General features: G+C 38.1%; 1 protein-coding gene across 3 annotated transcripts in view; it reads right to left on the reverse strand.

Annotated features, from left to right (window-relative positions):
* Positions 1-18,918, reverse strand: part of INPP4B (inositol polyphosphate-4-phosphatase type II B) — a 337,675-nt gene that overhangs the window by 316,434 nt on the left and 2,323 nt on the right. The gene's annotated exons all lie outside the window — the stretch shown is intronic.

An 18,918-nucleotide genomic window follows, 5' to 3' on the forward strand; every position in this document is an offset into this window, starting at 1 on the left:
CTTCTGTCCTAAGGTTTTTGATTGTTGCAGTCCAAAGTACTTATCTGGTAATGAGGTGGTGAAATGTGTTAGTAGCATGCAGAAATGCTTATGTTTCATCTCTTGTTAAACAATACATTTTTCATGTGGGGTACATAAAATGAAGGAAATGCTAATTCTGTTTGTGTTATTTTGAAGCTTTTTAATGAGCATTGAAATAAAGTTCATTTTACTGGTAAAAAATTTTTTTTTAGGTTGGACTTGATGATCTCAAAGATCTTTTCCAACCTAGTTCATTCTGTGTTTCTGTGATCTTTTGAAGTCCTAAAAATGCCAGTGTTGATTATTTCCATCTATATAATGGCATCTAAGAGCTATCCATCTATTCACAGAACACAACTTCACCAATTCTACAGAAAAAAGTCCAGAAAGGCCAGACATCCTCATACTTGAAATGCAACTGTCATCATTTCTCTCGTGAGCAGTACAGAAATGCAGTAACTGCTAGAAACACAAGAGGGAACACAGCTTCTACCACATCTGCTGAAAGCGCACAACACTAATTCTCCCAGTGCATTTTGATGGCCGTGGACTGACTCCTTCAAGGAAGTCTGGCCCTCCTGCAAGCATTGACCTATGCTCATTTCTTGTCTACTCAACCTCCCTTTTCTAGCAGCTATTTAATTTCAGGCACAGTGTAAGCCACTTCGCCCTGACAAAGTCTGAGTAACTTGCTTATAACACATACTCAGACATGTCTAGTAAAACAAGAAGAGCAGGTTTGATGCACACTAGACTTTTTTTAAAGACAAAATAATAATCCTACTAGTAATTTAGAATTGGTTTCCAGATTATTTTTTAGCAAATGACAGAGCTCAGTTAGACTTACCACATCCACTTGAACACACACACACACACACACAACTCCTTACTATCAACCTTGCTTCTTGCCATTTTCAATCCAGCTTGATACCCCACATACTGACTATATTTATAATACACAGGTCAGCAAACTTCTGGTCTGCCTTTGACTATCTTTTCTTTATTATTTATTCCTTTTCTTTAATATTCAAGTACCTTTTTTTAACCCAGTTGCAACTTTGAGATTACTTTGAAGACAAACCTGTATTTCATAAAAATGATAAAAAGATGGAAGCTCCACCTAGACATTATGCAGGTACAAGAAAGCTAAATGCTAGCCTGTAAAGAAGCTGTGTGCATCAACTGATGGGATTAAAGTGAAAATTGCTTACTGAAAACCTGAAGTAGAATTGATCATATAAAAGATAAATGGGATATACAAACGCATGTGATACCTAAACTAATCCATCTGGAATAAAGAGACCAACTCACTGATAGGACTTCTGGGTAACATTAGGTACATGACTGAGAAAATCATTCTGGGTTTAGCTTGGGATTACACAGCAGGTAACTCTCAGTATGCCTGATTGCATCTGTATTTTTTCAGACACAATAGGAACCAACTTGTAACAATGCTCAACTTGCTAATTATGACTTTTATAAATTTTAAAAAACACTGAACAGCCTATTCAGCCACAAAAGGCCCTTGGGCCAAATAGAGACAATAGGGAGTCTGGATGTGCATCCTTAAATGGAAACTAATAAGGAAATCTGTAAAACCTTTAAACTTACTAATCACATAAGCAGTTTTTTTATATATTACAGCAATTTCTACAGCAGCCTCCAGAGGATAAGAGAACAGTATACCCTCAGAGGACAGGAAATACTGAGGCATCAACTTCTGCTACTGAAGAGGAGAAGAAAAAGAAAAGCTAGTCCCAAAATAATAGGCAGGAAAAGATTAATTCAGTGCTCTCATAGGGACACCAAACCAAAGAGCTTCTAGGAAAGATAAAAGAACAGAAATAATGCAAATTTTATTTACTAATATATAAATCCATACTTTCTAACTTATGCAACTTCTCAAGAAGATACAGATAGCTCAAGATTTCTTTCACAGCAAATCACTGTAGATGCATATAGGACTAAAACTGGCATATTGTAGGGTTTACTTTGGTTGGGCTCTATGCTTTATGCAAAAAAAAAGAAGAAAAAGAAGAAGGCATAGGGGAAACTCTAAGTTACAAGCACTGTGTTACCAGAAACATATAACAAGCAAATCTGACATAATGCTGCAATAGAAATCTACAGTTATTTCCCAAGGGGTTTTTTTGATGAAGAATATTAACACTATTAACAGCCTCTTTAGAGCTAGCTTCAACTAAAAGAGCAGACTTTTCATGTAATAGGGGACCACGCATATTTGTCATAAGTCTCTTTGGGCTACTACATGCAACATAAAGCCTATATTCCAATGATTGCTCCATAAGGCCAAACAGCTTTCAAATACCTTTATGAGCCAGGACCAGGCCAAGCACAGAAACAAAAAGAATACATACATATATAATGCATAATTGTCAAGAATTACTTCTAAAGGAAAAACAAATACCTTACCTGAGCTTAGTGTATTCAAGCCACTGTCTTCAAGGAACTTGTGTTGATTGCTTCTGATTATTCCCCTCCTCCCTGAAATTTTCAATTTTCTGCAAATCTTACTCTCTCCCTCTCAAACAGACAGCATTGTATTTAGCAGTAACAATCTGAAACTGCAGTACTTCTGGCTGCCACTCCTCCCTTCTTGGGGAAGGCACCACCCCCACCACAAGGGGACAAAAATAAAGATATGCTAATTCTCAGCACCTGCTGTTCAACACAAATGAGCACCGGTATCAACACAAACTAGAATACCTGGCTGGGACCAGTAACAGCCAGCACATCGTTTGTTTCTGCTGCCCAGCACTAACACCACAACAAACCAGTCAGGGAGAGTAACTTCCCTAGCAACTTCAGCAACATACAGCAAAGCCCATCATCTGCCTTCTCCTCTTGCTGTACTAAGCCAGGAGACAGGGATCTCAGGATGCTCAGTGATGTAACTTTGATTTAATGTCTGTATGTTCCTTTTAAACACAGATGAATCATAATCCCTGAAGGTTATGGTTTTCCATACTTGCAAGACTGCTCCTGATGGGATTAATTCTTGTAATAGCATAGCTGATCACCACCATTAAACAAATACAAAAAACACATAATCAAGCAGATGAATGTATTCAAATAAACAATTTCCTACAATCTGAAGGGACTTGGTGCTATGTCTAGAGAATGGCAGTTTTATTTCTTAACCCAAAATTTAAGGAAAACATTCAAAACCAAATTTCTCCAGCCTCCTAGAGTACTGGTTATCCAAGTCCAGCTGCTTCAGTGTCTGTGTTGTTTTCTGCTGCCAATCTTCTCCAGCCATGTTCACTTTATGAGAGCACCTAATCTGCCCCACTGAGTCTGATTACAGACTAGACATGGCTAACTATAGACTGGTGTCATCCTGTTGGCCACAAAATAAATCATTGCTGAGAGAGCTCTTTACAAGGTGGCTCTGTATTCCTAAAAACCTTGGTAAATAAAACAGGCCTGGAAATCACAGATAGATGAATGTTAGTGCTGGGGTCCTGCAAATGCTTTTCCTTTCAATGACTGCTCACGCCATCAGTGACTGCACTGCTTCACTTTTCCTTCTCTTACAGCCTAGTTCTCCACCACAGACATTCTGGTCAACTAGGAAAAATCAAAAAATCAAAAAATCCCAAATCCTGAGTCTTCACATTCAATCAGCCAATGCATGGTTTATGTGTAGAGTAAACATTTCAGACATATCAGAAAGGGCAATGATTTACTTGATGACTTGTGAAACAGGGACCTCTGCTTACTCACAGGACTTTCATCGCAAAGGGACAAAATTCTGGCCCTATATGTTGAGCCTTGGAAGACTCAGACTCTTGGGCACAGATTATAAGTCTGACAGCTTGATTTATTTATTTTGCTAAGGAGTTGTGTGGTGGTTTTAAAGTTGCAAAGACATTAGTGTGCCTGAATGCTTGTGCCTCCCAGAAGGAAAGTAATTTTCCACTTTCAGGATGAAAATGGTACTCTAAGTGGTATGTTCTCTGACTTTGATGAAAAAAGCCATTTCTGTACAGGTTGTCCTGACTGGAAGGATATGAAGAATGGATTAGCTAACTAACAAACACTTCTGGTAAAGAGACAGGCAGCACCAGTAATTCATTTTGCTGCTCCACTGCTGCTACCACCAACAAAAATCAAGCTGAGCAGAATGGATCAAGGAGCAGAAAGCAACAACTGATCAACTTCATGAAATTTTCAGCAGAAAAAAATCTCATACCTAAGTATTGATCAAGGACACAAAAAACACTGTGGGGAATCAGCCAAATTTAATTTTAAAATTCCATCTGAAGAAAAAGTGAATGTTCAATTCTGAGGATGTTTCCTAGTTGAATTAACATTCTAAATAGAGTATTGATGTTCAGATGAGCAACCATTTCACAGCCATTTGAAAAAAATATTTAAAACGACAGTTGTGAGTTAAGTATTTTGTCCACTGCTGCAGCAAAATCTGAGGAGTGTATTGGGTAGTGTATTATTTATTCTCAGAAGTGAGGAGATCAAACACACAACATAGGCAGTCTAAGAGTTTTCTTGGAACTCATCACTGTGCCAAGATAGAAAGGGCTTCTGGGTACCCAGAAAAAAAAATGTGAAAATGTGCTTTTTATAGGGGCACAGCACCCTCTGACACTGGGATGAACATGCAAGATGGCTGATGTATGAGTGTAAGCAATGGAGACTTATCTTCCGCTAAGGGCATTAATTATGGCATCCTGGACAAAACCTAACTCCCAGGTACATACCTAGAATTTCCTGTGCAGTTTCAGAGAGATACTATTCTTCTCTTTGTCGTTAATGGTGGCTATTTAGTTCTGTTAAATGGCTGCTGCATTTTACCCTAAACATAGTAAAGATAAAGAAAAAAATCCAGCAACAGAAAAACTGGCACATACCAATGTGTAGTTCAAGTATCTGTTTGCACAGTGTTTGGAACCATTTCAAAGAGAAGGGAGGAGAGGAGTAATATCAAAATTAAGCATTTCACTTCTCTGTTCTAGGCTAATCCTTAAAAGAATCCATAATGTGTCTGGTAGTAAATTAAACTCTCAGCACCAAAATGGTCCTACATTCACCCCAGGGAAAGAGGTGCTGAAAGCCAATCTGAGCATAAGAGAAGCAATTTACCCAAAGCACCTTATGCTTGGACTAATCCAAACAGCACAGAGATCGAGGCAGCAGCTCAAAACTGATGTAAATTAGAGCAATCTCAATTGAGCCTGGAGAGAGAAATGTAACAGCTTAATCTTCCACTGTCTCAAAATCCAGTAGTGTACTTCTGGTCTTGCACTCCAGAGAGGATGATCAGGGTGGGACATCTATTTAGTGAGGAGAAAATGGGCCCTGCAGACAAAACATATCTCAGGTTTCGCAGTAACCCTGCTCTGGCTGCAGCAGTGCCAGGCTGACTTGTCACAGAAGACAGCTGTGTCACCAGCTGCCATGTACCAGAGGCAGGAGACAGTTCTAGGACACTTCATATATCTTAAGATATATCAGTAACATTTATGCTGTCTATTTGCTGTACAGCAGAGCATTTGAAATACAAAAGAAAAAAGAAGAAAAGGATAGTTTACCTCCTAATATCTGCTTTGCAGTAACCATGTTTTACTATAACTCTTTGCCATACCTGGCCAGAGCTGAGGTTGTCTGGTTTTGGGTCTGATACTGTCTGGCAGCTGCTTTGCTGTTTTCCTCACATGGCAGGCATCACTCAAGATGATTTTAGAAAATGCTTTGTTCATTTGTTTTGTTTTCATTTGTAAGTCTTCAGGTTAGGTGAAAGTCTAAGTACAGATTCAAGCATGCAGTCTGTATCTATTTAAATATATGTCAAAGTTTTGAAATGCTATCATACCAAAATACTTCCATCAAATCCCTTATCCATAGGAAAGGAAATACAAGGAGGCCTAGCTCGAGGTCAAATTTCACAGCCTTTAAATGAGCACAGCTCCCACTGACAGCTGCATTCTCTGCCATTTTATTACATTTCCATGGATGCTGAGAAAAAAAAAATTGTCTAGCAATTTACATATTAAACTAAAGGAAGAAAGCTAAATAAAAGGTGGTTAAAGAAATACAACAATATGTTCTGATCCCTAGATCATTGGCTAGGAAAGAATAATTTGCCTCTTTTTATGTCATCAGAGGACTCAATCCCACAGTACCAATTCTGCCCCTTCCTTTGTTGCTTCTGCTGGGTTGTGCTTTGAGGAGTGAAGAACACCAGTCCAGCAGTGGCTGCTGGCAGATGGACACAGATTCCAGCTCAGCACTGCACTTGAGAGCAACGACACTTCTGCTGTTACTAAATTATGTGCTTCAGTGACAGCATTCAGAAAATTTTATTGGATGACAAGTCATCCAGTACAATAAACACTGTTGTCCTGTACCAGCTGATTACAGAATATTCGTCATTCTTCTATTTCATATGGTAGAACTCAATACTACCTGGGAGGCTTTGCATGTTCTTCTGCCTTTTTCTGTCAGATTGCTTAATTAAGATTATTTATTCCTGTGTTAGACTGAAAAATTACATTCACATGGAGAAGAGCGGTTGGATTTTTAAATTAATTTTTGACTGTGACCTGCACACAATTTTTGATAGCCATGCAACTAATTTGTAGGCTACCCAAAAAAAATTGCATTCTATTTATAAACTATATCACAATTTTAAAATGTTTTACTTTATATTCAAAATTCATTTCTACGCAGGCAGAGGAATGTTATTGGAAAGTGAAGGACTACTTTTGAGATTCAATTGATGGGGTTTTGTTTGTGTTTTTCTTTAAAAAAACAAACAAAAAAGAAAAAAAGACAACAGCTATCTGTCATGCCCTGAATAAGATACACTTGAATTTTATAAAGGAAAACAAAGGCAGAAACTAGGGGAAATACAGAACTGGGATCTTTTCCCTTGTTCTCCCAGCATTTCTGTCATTTCTCATTTTTCTGCTCTAAGATTTTCTCCAACTGCCCAAAGGTTTGTGCAGTTGACTGACTTGCAGCTGCCCTCCCCTCACTACCCAGAGGAGACATACAATGAAACAGTTTAGATAAACTTTGTTACTTTTTATTTGATTTCCTCAGTCTGAAACAACACACACAACTACAATTCCAACTTTTTCTTTTTCTCGCTGCTGAATTAATAGAACTTATTAACAGAAAAGCCTCAAAAACTGAGGAAGAAATCAATGAAGACAGCAAAATGAACCAAGAGAGTGTCACTTCACCTGCAGTGATTGTTCTTTTAATCCTTATAAAATATTCTCCTCCTAAATATTTTCCTCCTAATCCCTCATACCTACCTCCTACTTCAATTATCCCTGCTGTCATTACAGGAACTTCCTAGTCTTTCTTCCCATAAAACTAATTTCCACCATTTCCAACATCAGCATTCTCTAGCAAAACCATTCTGTTCCCAAATCTTTCCCAGTTTCCCAGTACCTTACCATGTTTGAGGCAGACATTCCCTAAAATACTCTTAAACAGTTTTACCTATCCCACTATTTAAGAAAAAAAAAAGAAAAAAAAAAAGCAAACAAACAAACAAACCAACCAAAAAACCCCCTCCTTATTTCAGCCAGAAATGCCACACTTTATTGTTGCAAAGAAAGTAATTAAACCTCCTGCATTCAGTGTGAAGAATAACACTGTAGTTTAGATTAAGGCAGAAAACTACCTCTTTTAAATACACAAAGAACAAAGAAATATTTCAGTATATGGCAATACAGAGTCCTAACCAGATCATGAAGTAATTCTTAATGATCCTGTACTACAACTGAGCTGAAGAACGGGAAACTGGGCTGGTGAGCAGTTAACAGCACACATAAAAGTGCCTCTGCACTCAGGGACAGAGGCACAGAGGAAACAGAAGAAATCTTGCCGAAAATTCTTCAAAGAAAGAATTCAAATTCAAACCATAACTCAAAGCAAGACTTCAAATAAAACCACCAATGTGTTCTGGTTCTAATAATAATGCAGATTTAATGCTGAAGACCTTAACTGAGGTTAATTTCTTGATCTGATCTGAACCTTCTGTTCCAGTGAAGTCACCAACTCTGACCAGCGAACTGCCCTGCAAATTCAGAGCACACATCCAAGGAGACAGCTCTTCCACTACGTCCTACTTCCATGAATGAAAAATAGAGCTGCAAAACACCAAGTGCCAGCTCAGAGAAGCACAGAAGTAAGAACTGTGCCAACGCAGACCTTAACGTAGTGCTGGCACAGATGACAAGTTTCAAGCTTTTTTTTCCAGATTAAAGTAATTTCAAAATCTACAAATATGGATGTTAATCTAAATTCCTTCCAATTTGGTGTTTATTTAGTTCCAATGTAATCTAACTTCTGGCAGTCACATACAAAGGAAGATTTCATGCCTTATCCCTTAAGCAGTGATTAAGAAGCACCAAAATTCCAAAGGAACTATGAGAGATAGCTTATCTATTTCATCTGAAAAAATGACTGTACGTTATTTCTTATGACACTGAATTAAATATTAATGTTCCTTAATATTACTCTTAACATTAAGAATCCTCACATGTTAAATATTAAATCCACAACTAAAAGTAAGATGGGAAAATTACTTGCAAAATCTGTTAGATAACTATGCCCTGCAATAATATGAAGTTGAACTCAGTTGCTGTTATCAGGAATCACTGCCCCATTGAGCTAGAAGGGGATACACAATACTCTGACTCAAAACTTTTCCGAAATTATGTCAGAGAGGCACAAGGTAGTAGTACAACTGGACACAGCAGGAAAACCTTTAATTCTGTGTAAGCACAGCAGCAGAAGCTTCTATGAGAATGCTTATTTCTGCCTTTTGGTTTGACAGGTACCTCTGGGCACCACCTGTGTTTTCTCCCTTGCTGCCCTTCTGGCACCACATTTTATATACGTCCACTTACACAAGAGCACTCCGTTCTTTTCCCTCCCAGCTTCAGTAAAGGGACTAATGCATCTGCATAAGCCAGTAAGAGTGCAGTAATTTATGAAGTAATGCTACTATTTGCAAATACCATATCCTGTAACAATTTAGCATATGAGTAAAGTACGAATAAAAATGTTCTTGAAAACTGAAGGTTTAAAGTACTATGTTGATTCATCCTGAATTTTTAGGTTGCCATTGATTTTAAAGTTTTAGATTTGGCAGCTCAAGGTTCAACACAGTCTCAAACTCACACAAACACCCATCTTTACTTGAGCCATTGAATGTTTCCCTGGGTAATCCGGCCCAGAAATTCCTATTTCCATAAGCTTCCCATGTGCTAATGAGACGTTAAGCTGGTAATGCTGTAGCCACAATGGTTCAATAACAGACAAGACAAGGCTTGCAGACCAGGACAGCACCCACACCACCATATGCTGCATAACCTGAGCAACAGAGTTTGCTTCATTGCACAGATGGTCGCAGAATCACAGAAAGGTTTGGGTTAGAAGTGACCTTAAAGATCATCTCCTTCCAACCCCCCACCATGGGCAGGAAAACCTTCCTTCAGACCAGGTGGCTCAAAGTCCCACGCAGTCAGGCCTTGAAAACTTCCAGGGATGGGGCATATACAGATTTTCTGGGCAATGTCTTACCACCCTCACAGTAAAGAATTTTTTCTTAATATCTAATCTAAACCTGCCCACTTTCAGTGTTAACTCATTACCCCTTGTCCTGCCCAAAGGTCCCTCTCCCGCTCTCTTGCAGCACCTTCTGGGATGCTGTAAAGATCTCCCTGGAAGCCTTCTCTTCTCCAGGTTAGACAACCCCAACTTTCTCATCCTGTCTTCATAGGAGAGGTGCTCCAGCCCTCTGACCATTTTTGTGGCCTCCTCTGGACTTGTTCCAACAGGTCCACATCCTTCTTATGCTGGGACCCCAGAGCTGGATGCAGCACTGCAGGCAGAATCTCACCAGAGCAGAGCAGAGGGGCAGAATCCTCTCCCTTGACCTGCTGCCCACAGTGCTTTGGACGCAGCCCAGGATATGGTTGTCTTCCTGCGTGTCCTTCTCCTTGCCCTAAGGATATTTCAAGAATCAGGGAAAAAAATGCAATTCCTGCTACAGATCTCAGCTTTCCCCTTACTTAGAAGTGAAAAATGAAATATTTCATGATGAAAAAAAGTATCAGAAAATTAGCATGAAATATATTTTAAACCCACAACTTTTGCAACCCATGCTGTTTGTACATTTTAAAAGAAATTTTAGAAAGTTTCTAAAATATTGCATTTATAGACAGTGTTAGTTTCTGTAGAAAAACTAGTGGGTTTCCAATATATTTCTTTGGTAAATGGGTTAACTAAATTAGAATTTTGGGTTTGGCCTTTTTTTATTTTTATCCCATTGTTTTTAATTAAGTTGGTCCTTTGCCTGGAGCAGACAGAGTTGTTTACCCACAATGGCCATGAAATTCCCTGTGCTTGATGGTTTAATTATCTCCTCATTGCCTGGTAATTCTTTTAAGGCTTTTTTTTCTTTTTTTTTTTAATGTGGCACAGCAGAAAAGAAGAATCATCTGTCTTCTTGGTTCAATCTTAGGAACTTACTTACACTGTCCCCTTCTTCACATACAGCAATTTTTAAGTTGATGGATTAAGGCAGTGTCTATTTTCAAGATAGTACAAATTATTTTATTTTTTCAGTTACCCAAGCCACTGCAGTCCATTACCTGTACAAACACCTGCTGCCTACAGACATACAGGATCTGAATTTTGTTTATTTGTTTGGTTGCATCACCTGTCAGATGCAGAAAATTCTGCTGATAACATGGCAAGTTCCATGCACCTCCCACCTCAACACTGTCTGATTCTGTTAGTGGTCTGCCTGTGATGAGAACTAGGTCTGAAAGCTATGAATATCTTTCAGTGGGCTAGAATGGGAGCAACACTATTTGGACCAAAACAGAACAAGCTGAAAGATAACCACGCATGAAGAAAGAGGGAAATCCAGGATTGCTGACAAGCAGGCAAGTTGGCTGTAGTGTGACAAAGGCTTTACAAGTTTTCGACACTAATGTACACTTCTCATTAAGTTCCAAAAAAAACCCCAAAACAATTACATGCACCTTTCACTAAAAAACAAAACCCAGACTGCTTAACAGTATGTAAGAATAGAATTTACTGTAGTCTAAAGAGGCAGCCAGCTTATCTCCTCATAGACACAGAAATTCTCTAAACACAAACAGGAACAAAACAAACTTTGAGGTAAGATGGAAAGTAGCCAAGCACACCAAGACTTATCTTCATTGTTAAAGATTCAGGAGAACTGCAATACTGAGACTGGTTATGGCATACTCCTTTTCCCATCTTGTAGGCAAATTTCTATTAGCCCTGAAGTTTTTATGGCTCCCAGAGGTGCCCTGCTCTGCAGACACCAGCTCTCCTCCAGTTCCCCATTGCCATTCAACAGAGGCACGTCTCACCTTGCCTGTTCAAGGATTCAAAATTCCAGTCTGACCCTCAGGCCAATGAGTGCTTCCAAGATGAGACCTACACTTCCTACCAAAATATCAGCACACCTGGGTTTCTCTTACTATCTTGTCCCTTCTGTGCATTTCCAGAATCAACATATGAGAGGCTAAATTACTAATAAAATTTAAAAATGAAACTTTAAAACAAGATTTTATTTCTTTTTAGAGAACAAAACCCAAAAGCCACGATCTTACAAAGTGCTTCCTTGAGCTTCAGCAAACCCACAGCACTGCAAATGGGGTCAGAATCTGCTTCCATCACTTAGGGGAGGTGAGAGATGTGTGACACTGCTGACTACACAACAAAGGCTCTTTTGAATTATTTACTACAGCAGAACTAACAAATCATCTGGGTGTAAAGCTGCAACACTGTTCCAAATACAGAAAAGAAAAACTAGGGTCAAAACTGACAGGCTGGTATTGTCTTTTAAAATTGCTTAAAAATATATCTTCTTGCGCTTCATATTCCATAGAAGTATTTCTACCTTAACCTTCAAACTTTAGTGGGAGACATTGCTCTTCCAGAACACAAAAATAGATTCTCAAAGCTGATGTTCTTCAGAACTTAGAAAGTATCTCCCAAGACAAATTCACACAGACATGTGCTAGATCTTCATCAATATTTTATTTAAAATAGGCAAAATGTTTTATGTTTATGGTTTACAGTGTTTTAGCCCTTCCCCTCAGGTCCCCCCCACCCCTAAATCTGGAATAGTTCATGAGGCTAAAGCTAGTTGCTCTTTTTCTATAAGGGTGAAAAAAAAAACAAAAAACCAAAGAGATATCCATAAACATCAGATCTCTGCTTCAGGTAAAATTCCCAAGCATGTAATTCTGTTTTAACACACTGAAATTGATTGTTAAGGTAATTTCAGAGCACTGAAAAAGCATAATCAGAATTTTTCTTTTGCAAAAGAGAACAGTTTTTCTATATTTTACTCTTGATATAAATCTTAATAAATATTCATAGATGATTCTAGGACACCTCATTAACAAGCTGTTCACCAAGTAGAGCAAGGGATGAATTAGGTGTTTAAAATAATTGTTATAAATGTATCTTCTCAGACTAACATGGAAACAATTGTAGCATGTTTCCTAGTGGAATATCAGATTTATTTAAATATTGTAGCCAACAAAGGCTACAACATGGAAGAAGGCTCCAAGGTTTGGTTCTAGTACAAAAAACAAGTGGAGAATTCCAGATGGGTTGACTTCCTTTTGTCCCCACTGCTCAGGTAAGAAGTGACTTGTTCCCAGAACATCTGGAGACTGTTTGCTTTGCTTAAGCTGGGATTCACCACTTTGCTTCCCAGATCAGCATCAGTAATGCCTTCTGTTTTCATCCATGGGTTATAAGACACAGGCCCAAACTGGACCGAAGGATTTCAGTTTCCTTATAATCATAGTTGGAAGTGAGATCTTTGGACATCAGATCAGACAGTTTATTTCTGGAATACTTTTTATCCAGGTCTAAAATAAGCTTTTTTAATCTTGTTTCAGTGTGTCCATTCCTTTCACCCTGTGACTCAGTCAGTGACTTTTCACATTCTACTTTTGTCAGGGATCTGCTCTGTCAGGTTCCCACACATCTTTAGATCAATATTCAGCTGCAAATTGTAGGACAAGTCCTATTAACATTAATATGGGCATCCACAACCCTTCTTTTTTAATAAATTGGTGCTTAGCATGCTTTTACTTTTGTGCAAGATTACCACAGTTTGCCATTCAATTAATATCAGTCAAAACAAACAAACAAAAATAGCTGTGAATGCTGAACCAAAACAACCCAAACTGAGACAGGGTATCTCAAGTTACAGTTGGAGTTTAAGCAACAACTAAGATTCAGAGCTGGCAAGGAGGATTTATGCCCGGTTTCCTTTGCTGAAAGCTATGAATGATAAAAGCTAAGGCTGAATTTTCCAAAGACTACATAAATGTAGAGGATCACTACTTACAATGCCCCTCCAGGACCCATACATATATTCAGTAAGTCTCCAAGCATGGGTTTACTTGACCATATAATTTTCTGCAGGTAAATCTTTCACATTATCTTCAAAATACTGATATGACAGGTATCAACGGTACTGAACATTTTCTTCTGTGAAAAGCATAATAGTATGAGCAAAATCAACGAGGGGGAAGTGTTTCCTCACTAAACTCTCCCACTGCTTCATAGTGCTTTTCTGTCTTCTGCTTAAAAGAACTCATTATCAAAAGTTGGGATTTTATAAAATGTTCGTTCTTCAAACATATTCAGCATATCCTGACTTATACCTTATGTATGCACAGTCTTCTTCATTTACCACCAGATTAATTACTGATCAATTTTAGTGCAAGGAACTAAATATATTTCCATGTATATTTTGACAGCCTAAATTCATTTAATAACCTCAGCATGCGGACAGCTTTGCTTTTTGCAGTACACAGTTCCAAAGAAGTTATTGTGACCAGGCTTTTCATTTTTGTCAGAGAGAGAAAATCCAATTTATAAAAAACATAAAGCTTTCACGGTGTTACATCAAATTGCTTTCTCATTTCACTTGCAAATACATAACAAAGCAGTTCAGCAACTCTGCACACAACCTTCACAGGCTGGGTCCTCTGATCCCTCTTGCTTTATATGTTTTAGTAGGGAATCTATCTCTAGGCTATAGCATCTTGATGGCACAGAAATGGATTTAAAGGTTTCTGTAAATGTTATTTTCTCTACCCTGATCAGAATTTTTGTATCATCAGGCATTGCTGAAGGAAAACTTTGAAAGGACTCCAGCCTTTACTAACAAAGGATGTACTTTGCTCACAGACAACTGTTCTGACTCCCACTGTCATTTAAGCTCCCTTGCAATGCTTGAAGAACATTAAGATGCATTTGAGCTTTTTAAGCTCACACATCCTACCATTTTTAAGGAGACTTAGATCCACAGCAACTGGGCAATGGGGGGGTTATATATATATATATATATATATATATACACACATATATCTCAGTTCACACATATATACATTCTCTAAGTGAAAGACAATAAACTCCAACTGTACCTGCAATTTGACAACAGATTATGTACAATTCCAGTAATTTTATTTTGAAAACAGTATATGCATACTACATCATCTTAGATAAATTATAAATGTCTATAATACAGCTATAAAATGTTAAAATGAAGTCTCATCCATCACTGTTTTATCAGTTGGCAATTTCTGTCCTGCAGATAAGAAATATACATCACACATAACATTTTCAACAACGTATGGTTTTCCTAACCAATAACTAACTACAAACACAAGCCAGCTAACCACAATAAAAGTGTAGACTGAATTTTCAGTATACCAGCTATCTTACAGTAACTGTCCAAACATGTTCTCTGACTCAAAGAGGGTAAAGTCAAGACAAATTAGGACCATGAAAAATAAGTGACCTCACATCTAACAGGAGAATATGCAGTAAAAACATGCTTATCTACAAAATGAGCCATAAATGTGGCAGCTTCTATGGGGTTCGTAAAGAATTCCAAATGTTTTCAGGCTTCTTCAAATTTTACACTGCCACCTAGTGTAGGCTGTATCGGTACATTCCAAGCTTCCAACTGTTGGCATCTGTGGTATCCAAAACCAAAACAACTTCCATAAAAATAGCAGCCATCACTTTAGTTTGTCTTACCTGGAAACTATCAGTTCCTAGTAGAAAAAGTCAACACTAGCCAGCTGAGACAAAATAGCAGTACTTAAAGTTATCTGGCACTGACAGCAGGACAGCCCAAAAAATTCCTAGAGTTAAAAATATGTAATTCATAATTGTTGTAACTCTATGGCTAAACAATTATCAAATACGATCCGTTTAGAAAAATGTTTAATGTAGATTCACTGAGTGAAAATTAATGCAAGTTAAGCATCTGTGCTTGTATAGAAACTGCAGATCAAATTGAACAATATTTCTCAATTGCAGGTCTAAACAGAGAGTGATGATTTCAATGTTTACTTTATTTTTCACCAGGTGTTTCTTCCTCATTTGCATTCTCTGTCTTTATTGCAAGGTTCAATGACTGGACCACCACCTGATGATCCTGGTCACAGTGCTCCTGTGGAAAGAGAGGCTGTGCAGGACTGCAGGGGAGTTTGCTTTACAACCAGCTTTCCACACAGAGGTAACACTGTGGAATTCTCATTTCCAGGTAACGTAGAGAGGCTATGCCACATGGCCATTCTACAAAAGACACCCAAGTTCTGTGTCATGACAGGCAGTAATACAGAAATTCCAGATCCAGTGGAGCTCTATAGCTGCCTTTTGAAGTGGGAGAAAAAAAATACTCAACCCACACACTTGCTTGGCTAAAGCAAAGAGGCGCTTCTCAGACACTACAGCTTCTAGATCATTAATTTGAAAAATTAAAGATCTTCTCATCAATTGAAAGTATATTTTTAAAGCTATAAAAATAGCAGACTGACGTTATTGTGAACGTCAAATGCAGTATCTCCTACTCTGTGTACCAAACCCTGTTCTTGTTTACAGAATAAGATGGAATAACCCAATAAAGATATTATTCCAAAATTACATTTCTATAGCAGAGAAAGTTATTTCATTTCAGAAAACTCCGTTTTACTGACAGCTGTTTTCTTCAGCCACTTACACAAAGCAAACAGAACCTGTTACTGCTGTTACAGAAACACCGTACACCACCAGAGTTGGTGCATTCTGCTTAATGCTCCATTTGCACAAATGCACAAGATACCAAGCCACATTTAACACCTAGATTTTACACTGATTGTCGTGTTTCTGAGCCATTTTCACAAGAGAAATATGCACCCTGGGTTTAGTGCATCTTACTAGCATTGCAATAATATGTTAAGATCACACTGGATAACTAAACAAACAATACACAGACTTGGTGGTACATGAACAACCATAAAAATACAATAAAAGCTTATTTCCCACAAGACTTTCTTCCTCTTAATTGTGCATTACATGTCCACCTCACAGTCACTTTAAAAAACAGGGTCTTTCTCATATTAAGAGATTTCATTCTATTTGCCAAATTAGTGTTTTTGCAGCAAGAAACTCCTATTGGCAAGAGTATAGATAACAGAATGAAAGAAATTGATACAAATGAAAGTGGTTCAGTTATTCATATATGTTAAGTTTAAGAGGAAGTGCTCCCCAGACTGACTTTACTGCCGTACTCAGGATAAATTTTCACTGGGGTCACAGGGTGACATTTCATAGAAACAGGACACACAACAAAACAAGAAACATACATCAAACAAGCACAGATGGATTTGATTTTTAGTGCCATGACACCCAGCAACAGAGCACAAACTCAGCCTGCCAAAGTGACCTTGATAAACACCATCACATTTAACACTTTGACACAGTACTATGTCAAGTAAACACCTTTAGCTTGTGCTTTCTTATGTATTTTCATTAAATAGAGCCTTCTTCAACATTAAAAACAGTCTGAAGGAACCTACGGAGCAAATTCACTGACAAATAGGAAGAAGCTTAGTTTGCTAGACTGAGGTAAAAAGCCTTTTAGCATCCAAACCAAATTTTAAACCTCCTATGCAGAGACAGAGCTGAAGCAACTGTAAACAGAACACTCCTGCCCAGTCTCTTTGGATTCAGAAGGGTGGCAAGTTCTTTAGACCTTGGATCTATAACACTTGAGAAGCAGAAATGACTCTACATTTCTTAGAAGTCACACCAACAACACTGAGATCAAACAATTCAAGACCCATTACTGAAACATGTAAGCAAACTTTATCATTGTAAACTTGAGAAACCTACAGAATAAGCAGATACAATTTGTTCTATTCACTCACTCTCAAGAGAAATTAATAAGCATACCATGTACAGCGTAAGATGTCCACTTCACTTTTCAGTATGTTATTTCAGTATACTTTGCCAAAAAGGTACACAAGACTTGGAAGACAGACAACGTATCCTGTCTCCTAACAGCAATTTTCATAGTAGAATGGATTGCTTAAATCTGATTTGCTCTTTTGAGATTCTGCCCATATTTTGTTAATTTATGATGACAGAAAAAATGGGGAAAAAAATCTTCCCCAAAAAGACCTGCTATTGACCTGGCCAAATCAACTGAATCTCCCTTTGCAGATTATGGGGGAAATGGACAAGAGGAGTTTACATCAGTAGTTCATACGTTTTTTTCCTCTTCTGGCAAGCAGTAAAAGCCTAGCCTTCCAAACAGCAGGATACCTAAATCCACAAACCTTAAGCCCTCTTCAGAATTGTCAGCATGGATTTGGTATGAAGACAAGCAAGTCTTTTTAATTAAAATCCTGTATCACTGTGAAGATACCTGTGAGCAGAAGTCCAGCACCCCACTCAAACCTTGTGCAATCCAGCTGGCCTTTCACAGTTTGCCTCAGGTTTTCTGTAACATATCAACTATCCAGGACAGGAGAGCCTGAAAAGCTAACTGACCAAATCCTTACCCGACTGAGTTAAGGAAGAATTAGGCATTCCCTTAAAAAAACAACTTAAAAGACAGCAAGAGCAAAATCAGCTGTGACTGCTGCTAAATAAAGGGATGGAGAACTCAGGACAAATTTGTAGTGAGATTGCCAAGTTTGTAGGTGAAATCAGGAACTGTGGGGAGGACCCCTAAACCCAGGGTAAGTAGTAGACAAGATCCAAGGCCTGATGCGGCCAACTCATCCCAAATAACATTTTGGCCTTCCATCCAGCTCATGTTCTGACACTCAAAGTGAGATTTACAAGTAAATTTAAAAATCCAGGGAAAAATATTTCATATAATTTGAGTTAAATCAGCCCAGCTTACTTCAAAGAAAGAATCCTTTATCAAAAGTGTAATAAACACCATTCATCAATAATAACCATAAAATATTAGTGTAATACAAGATATTTAATAAGCCAAGCAAAACTAGCCCTTCCTAAAAATTTTCCATCAGTCAGAGCATTTGACATACAGAAAGGTTAGGAAAATATAAATTAGGGAGAGATGTGTAGTTAATTGCCCAAGTGTTTAAGCATGCTACCTCAAGTCATCAGAAGTCTTGAAGAAACTTTAGTGTTGGGAGTAACTGTCCACATTTGGATTTGTCTCAGTAAGCTGTCTTACTTCCTGCTGTAAATCTGTTACATAAATTCAAAAAGTATTGTTTTCATATTTATCTGCAGAAGTCATCTGCTAAAAATATATATCCCTAACAAGCTGAATAATTCAGCATACCTATCAATCCCACTGCTTTTTCTCAAAAAATTCACGGTGAATTTAGGCCTAGCCTATTCAAACAATTACTTCACCTGCAGACTCTCTCACAGCCTCCACTCATTACTGTCAGCCAGCAGCACTGTCCTCTACAGGCTGACTTTGATACTCCAGGCAGGTCTTCCACTCCTGTGGTTTTTGTTGGGGTTTTGGGGGGGGTGGGGGAGGATGTTCTTCTTATAGTACAGTAG

The sequence above is a fragment of the Coloeus monedula genome (genome assembly GCF_965178545.1).
Source record: "Coloeus monedula genome assembly, chromosome: 5".
In the NCBI taxonomy this organism is placed as follows: domain Eukaryota; kingdom Metazoa; phylum Chordata; class Aves; order Passeriformes; family Corvidae; genus Coloeus; species Coloeus monedula.